General features: G+C 36.0%; 1 pseudogene across 1 annotated transcript; it reads right to left on the bottom strand.

The window, feature by feature from the left end:
• Window positions 1–471: 471 nt before the first annotated feature.
• Window positions 472–5,275, bottom strand: LOC149221110 (CO(2)-response secreted protease-like; annotated as a pseudogene). Its single transcript, XR_016249349.1, has 11 exons — window positions 5,121–5,275; window positions 4,939–5,030; window positions 4,750–4,847; window positions 4,512–4,670; window positions 3,763–3,874; window positions 3,125–3,674; window positions 2,640–2,740; window positions 2,281–2,523; window positions 2,059–2,173; window positions 1,727–1,958; window positions 472–1,342 (listed from the first exon to the last, which is right to left on the bottom strand). The product of XR_016249349.1 is annotated as a CO(2)-response secreted protease-like (transcript).
• Window positions 5,276–7,190: the final 1,915 nt, after the last annotated feature.

Raw genomic sequence — 7,190 nt, 5'->3', positions numbered from 1 at the left:
AAGTTTTCATATATAATTGGGTCTGGGTTCATCTCTAGAATGCTTTCCAATCAAGTTTTCATATATAATTGGGTCTGGGTTCATGGTTCATCTCTAAAATGCTTTTGAGAGACTATCTATTGTATTGTTGAATTCTCTATATATGTATTTTTTAGATTCTTATTATGAGTTTTTAGATTCTCAATTTTGTGTTTCCAGGCTGCTAGATTTAAAACCTCAAGATGAGCCTCTTCTACAGTCAATCAATAATACATTTTGAATCACCTAGAATAAGATATTTTTTTATGTTTTTTTAATTGAGTGAGCATCAGGAGTGCCTAAACAATAATCAATTCTGTTTTGGTATTTGTTCCAGGACAAAGACCAATTCTGAAATGAACTGAACTGATCTATTATTTATCATATTTTCAAGGCCCTACTCCACAAACCTTCGCTTAAACCTTCACTTAAGCTGCTCCATTAAAGAAGCCCAATGGAAAGTCCTGCTGAATGGAAAGATAATGTACTCTTCTCTGTAATTTTCTTTTCTAGAAAGGAAAATATTCCCTGAAATGAGATATGATATTTGAGACCTGGATCTTTAACGGATTATGTGTCCTTACGAACTCAATACTGGAGACCACCAGAAATTATTATATCTACCAATAAACAATTATATCTAACAATAAGCAGGTTTCGCTTGTTTTATTACTTTACAGTCTATGCAAGGAATAAGAAGCCTTGCTGCATGTTTCATTTGTTTTATTACTTGACCATCTCTAAGGTTGCCCCTTATGGTTTGGTCACACCAGATTCACTGCAAAAGGAGTACGAACATTATGTTTTCCATCGCTCCACAAGAGTGTACCGAAAACATATCCTTTGGTGGCAACCTTGGTTGCTGTAAAAACTACGTCGAAAGATAGCTTCTTGGAAGTTTCAGAGAATTTAAGAATTTCTGGAGAGACCTTCACACTCAAACCCGGAGGTGCACCAATGGTAACCTTGTAAGTAGGTGCGACATCAGGACTGATGTTTGTGACGCTTCTGCTTACAGTTGTGCTCCCATTCACAATATTTAGCTTGGAAATGGCTATGCTTGGATAGTTCATGTCACTGATCAGATCCACCTTTGCACCAGATGGACACCTATAGCTTTCATTCGCCGCAATGAGCATGATATTCTTAGAGTCCAGACCGTAATTACACATAAAGCGGAAGTAATCATCGGTTGATGTTTCATATACAAGCCCTGGTTGCAGAGCTCCTATTGGATTCACTACTCCGGATCCAAAATCAAATGGCGTGCCAGAGATATCTGATTCATTAGTCAATAGTTCCCCCATATTGTTCCTTACAATAGCTGCCATATACATTAGAGTACAGATGTTAGAAAAAGTGGCTGTGGTATTGTAAAAGGAATTTTTTGAAAGAGGCCATATATACTGACGTTGAATCAGCCAAACACCCATTGCCATTAACATTGACTACAATGACTAGTTGAATTAATTCCTATTGTAAATGATTGTGAATCAACATTTGACTTCATGGATGGTCCTGAACTAACCCTTGGAAAAAACTTGCTTTAAGGGATTATGCATTTCAAAGTACTAAATTAAATTTAGGCATTACTGAAATCATGAATATCCAGTCTTTCAGAATAAGGGGGAATAGGTCTCCAGGTTTTGGTCAATGTGATATTTGCATTATTACACGATGGATTTCAAGAATAAACCCCGAAAAGTACCTGTTGTCATCAGGGCTGATCTGATAGCAGAGGAGCTCCAAGTAGGATTGATAGATTTTACAAATGCAGCAGCTCCGCTAACATGAGGAACTGCTACGGATGTTCCAGACATCATGTTAAATGCGGTAGGAACCGTCCCTGAAAGAACTGTGTCTGAAGGATCTGTTTCTACCCACGTATTGGGAGGATTCCATGCAGCAATGATATTCACACCTGGTGCGCTGATGTCTGGCTGCAAATATCAATTAAAGCGTTCATGTTGTGATCATCTCTCATAATTAGCTTCTGAATGTTAATTAAGCTAAATGGACTCTGAATCAGTGAGTACTTACCTTGAGAATGTTCTGGGTCAGCCTTCCAGGTCCTCTTGACGAAAAGGATGCAATAACAGGAGCGGGCTTGTAATTTGTGACAACCTCTGTTGGAGTAATTGTTGCAACAGGATTTCTATAATGACAAGGCTTAGAAGATTACAAACAGCCACACTGTAATTGAATATCCAAATGAATAATTCATCAATATAAACATGTGACAGAGAATAGGCTTAAACGCACCTGGTTGAGTTTATGTAAGAAAAGATCTCTGTTGCAGCCGATGTACTTACTGTAGTCGCTGCAAAGGTGCCGGAGTCATATGCTTCAACTATCTGTAAATCGTCCACAAAAATCATGCCTATGCCTCCAGCGTCCTGGACTATGTATTTCATTGCTTTCTTCGATGTAACTGTGGCATTTGAAATACAGAGTATAACCTTTCCTTTCGCTTTGCTTGCGTCTAAGGATTCTAGAAGACAATTGCTGGAGAATACCTTCCTTAGAATTTCTCCTCATGAAAAATATGATTATAAAATTCCTACATTATATGGTTTAATGTCCCTAAGACAAATCTGCGCTGGAAAATCAATGTAATTTACCTTGCAGCTGCTGGGTAACTGGAGTTGTCAGGAATGCTTCCTGCGTACACAAGCGAGTGCACTGCCGATTGGCTGAGATTCGAAAAGGTGATGCCCTTACCCTAAATACACAGTACAAATCTTTAACGCCAGATCCCCAAAATAATGGATCTAGAAATCATGAAAAATATTAAATAATTTATATACATTTTACAAAATATCTGTCATAGAAGCAATCTACATCTGACTGATTTCCAAAATTGTTGCCCCAATTCGAGAGATTGACACACAGCTGCGTTTTATTGCAGGTTTAGTCGACATCTTTATTAAATAGTCTTTAGTACCATTAGGAACAAGCATGAAATTCTCATTATTATCCCTGTAAAAACAGGGCATGCTCGTGAATGGCGGAATCTATTAGTGAAGTGCTGAACAAATGAAAGTACTAATTGTTGTGTAAAGTGAAAAAACATGATACTTTTAGGTTTGTTTTCCCTTGTTCTCACCTGAATAATCTTACCGTTGCCTAACACAACGTTTGAGAGGAATTCCCGGTCGATTGAGGCCGCTCCAACCGTAAAAATCCATGGCGCAGTATTAATGGCTGTTTGAGAATCAGGTCCGTTGTTTCCCGCAGAGGATACGACCAGAATTCCTTTGTGAGTAGCATGAAATGCTCCTATGGCAATTGGATCGGTCACAAAATCGGCCAAACTTCCTCCAATTGAGATGGATACAATATCCACTCCATCTTTAACTGCATCGTCAAAGGCAGCTAAAATCTGCACACCAGGGCACCCATAATCCAGCCCACAAACCCTATACATGGCAATTCTGGTAGTGGAACTGGCCGGTCCACCTCTGGCTGTCCCGTTAGCGAGACCATTATAGTTTGCATTGTCCACAAAGCTGCCAGCTGCAGTGGAAGCTGTAAACGTGCCATGGCCCTCATAATCTCTTGGAGTCCTTCATTGTGGCCATATTGATTTCGGTTTAATATTTGTAACCACATCATCGTTCTCTCCACTTTTGTAAAATCTTGCCCCAATTATTTTCCTGTCAAGACAGCAATACTATTTTAGCTGTGAGTCACACAAGAATAGACACAACGAACGAACGAACTTATTTCAGTTGCATAGATCACCTGTTGCAATTGGAAACGTTGAAGTCAAATCCCTTAACGCACTTTCCCTTCCACCGCGAAGGAACAGGGCCCATACCCTTGTCACTGAAGCTGGCTGCTTCCGGCCAAATGCCTTTGGATAAAAGATTATTTTCCAAGAAGTTATACGAATTGTTTAAAAAAACAAATAAAAACCATTAATATAAACAGAGCACTCTTAACATATTCAGAAATTTCATTTTCATTGATATCATATAAAGAAAAGAAAATTATGTTCAAATTTTTATTAATGTCTGTTTTTAGTTAAACTAGTTGTTACTGGTTAAGGGTTAGTTAGCAGCTTTTTACTTCTATTTATTATATTGTTGTTTGGATCTGGTTCCTCATCATACTAAAAATGAACCACACTGGCCTTTATGAGAATATATTTTATGGAATTTTTCCAAAAAAATTATTAAAAATATTATGGATCACAGAAATTTTAACTCCCAAAGTTATATTATTATAAACCATCTTTATCTAAATATAAAATAATAATTTTTATAAATAAATACTTTTATATATATATATATATATATATTATATTTTAATTTTCAGATTGTTAATTATTTTAGTTTTTGAGTTTTTATTGGAATTTAGTGAAATAATTTATTATCATTATTTTTGAATATAAATAGATTGAGACTTTTATTGGACACTTGCATTATATAGAATTCACCAATCAAAGTCTAAATCAGATGGAATTTCAAAAGCTGGATATTGCCTTATACCTGTATCTAGAAACCCTATTATGACATCAGCGCCAGAAGACTTTGGTTTTCTGTAAGAAGAGCCTGCCATGGCCAAGTCCTTTTCTAAGTAGCCCCATGAGTGTGTTGTATGAAGGTTTAACACTGGATCAGGGAACACTGATAACACTCCTGCTTTCCCTGCTAAATCATGGGAATATATCAGAATACCAACCTGGGGGCTTAGTCATTAAGAAACACAGTCGTTAACGAAACTTACCAGCTAATGTAGTCGCTTGTTCTTTGGATAATAGAGCTGCGAATCCATTAAAAGCAGAAGTATAGCTACGCACCAGAGATTGCTTTGCGTGTCTGGGACTGCAAAGGTTCAAATACACCCCAACACACATAAATATAAGAACAATTAAATCAATTCTGAAATTTGAATATTTATTTCATAATTTGATACCTTTCGAGAACAGACGAAAGAACCTCCAGATGACTGTTTACAAGCTGTTCTCTATTATTGTGGAGTAAACTACCCATGTATACAATGTGCACCTGCATGTAGATCAGTGAAATTAGCGACATTAAAACTGAGTAATGTTGCAGCGAAAAAAGAATTAATTTGAAGAAATTAAGAGTCCGCACCTTTCCATCCTCGGCAATGGCGAGGCCGAACAGCAGAGTGCAGAGAAAAGGCAATGCGAAATAAAGCTTGAACCCCATCACTAAAATTCCTCACTACTATCCACTTCAGTCTACAATCAATCTAGATCATGAGAACGGTCTGTTGTAATACTTCGGTGGAGGGTGGAGCTTTATATAAATGAGATCGAGCAGAGTGAGTAATGTCGGTACTGGATCTGACGATGGCCATTTTCGATTTAGATTCGTTCAAATCCTTACAGTGCCAATGTTGAATGGACGTGCTTACTGTATTAACAAAACGTCGCAATGGCGTCGTCAACTTGCGAATGTGCAAAACGCAGCGCAAAAATTATAGATAAATTGCGTTGCAAGCTGCATCCAACCTTTTCCGCGGCGACTGTTTACTTCCACTTTTGTTTTAGTGGTTTTTTAGATGAAAACATGATGTGCTTATAATGGAATGTTATCGTCGGCATATTGGGAAGTTCGACCAAAAATACTTACAATATAATTATATCAATTTCATTGTCAAATCAGTTGCCAAAGATAATTATTTAATGGAAGTTGATTCATCACTTTTAATTAAAAAACCATATCAATTTCATTGTCAAATCAGTTGCCAAAGATAATTATTTAATGGAAGTTGATTCATCATCCTTGATAAAAAAAAACCATGTTCAAAATTTTTAATTAAAAAAAACCATGTCCTTCAAATAATCTGTTGGTGATCTTTAATAATCTGTTGGTGATCTTTAAGAGACAAGCTTTTGTTCCGGCCAAATAACCTGTATTTTAAAGTCAAAGAAAAACAAAATTTTTGCCCACCAAAAACAAATTTCATAGTTTCATCGGCTGCGTTGTGCCTCTTTTTCTCTCTTCCAGCTGTTAGATTCCTTTAAACGGCTCTCAGTGCCTTCTCGGTTGTCATTCCGTTCATCTCTCGGCCCCCTGGTTAAGCCCACCCGCCATCTTTCCTATAGTTTCACAGTTGCGTGTTGCGCTTCTCCTACTCCGTTTGGTTCACCTACAGCTATACTCATTATTACCCCCCGTGTTGGTTCATCTTGTCTTTGTCAATGACTCAATGCCATATTTTTGTGCATGTTTTGAGAGGGATCAAGGTGCAAATCTTTTTTTGGAATGAGAATTTCAATGAAGGTTTGCATCTCTAGGGATTTGATCTATCTCGGCCCATGATAGATCCAATATTATATGGCACCTCAAAGTATTTCAGTCTATGATAGATCCAATGTTATATGGCACCTCAAGGGATTTCAGCCCATGATAGATCCAATGTTCGATGGATCTAAGGTGGTTCCAGTTCAGGGAAACAATGTCACATTTTTAGCTTATCATTATTATGTATATGTTTGAGATTAACTTCAAAATTCACATGTTTTCTTTGCTTGGCATAACCATATCATTCTCTTCTTTAATTTAGTCTATCTTGCTTGTCTTGAATGGTTCGTACATCTTTGTTTGCATGCTTTGAGTGGTTTGTGCGTTTATGTGTTTGGATTTGTGATAATGTTTTTGAATGTTACACTTGTTGTGTTATATTTTTATGTGTATGTAATTGTCTATTAATAACTAATTGGTGATGAAAAAGAGAGACAATATTTTCAATAGTTTGCACGAAGATTGATACTACATATCTATTTCCTTTAATTTTAGACTTCTAACCGATAATTAATTCTTAATAGTTTCTCTCTAAGTATTACTAAATATATCTTGATGAGTAGTTTGAATAATTTACTCGGTCAATATTACTCTTGAAATAATTTGTTTCTTTGCTAATGTTTGAAATAATTTATTTCCTTCAAGAATATTTTGATGATTTCTTTATCTATTGTCTATTTTGCAAAGTTAAGAAACAATGTATTTTTGAATTTTGTTAATGAGAAGTCATATTTATAAAATCTTTACATCCAAACAATTATCACATCTCTTTCAAGAATTTTTTGATTTGTTTTGAATACTTACAAATATATTTTTCCCTAGTATAAATATTTTGAATACATTGTTGTAAGCAATTATCTATTAGTATTTTTGAATATATTTTGAATATAT

This window comes from Pinus tabuliformis, chromosome Q (genome assembly GCF_031772625.1).
Source record: "Pinus tabuliformis cultivar Carrire ecotype Pingquan chromosome Q, CPIR1, whole genome shotgun sequence".
NCBI lineage: Eukaryota > Viridiplantae > Streptophyta > Pinopsida > Pinales > Pinaceae > Pinus > Pinus tabuliformis.
This window is presented reverse-complemented; position numbering and strand designations above follow the sequence as displayed.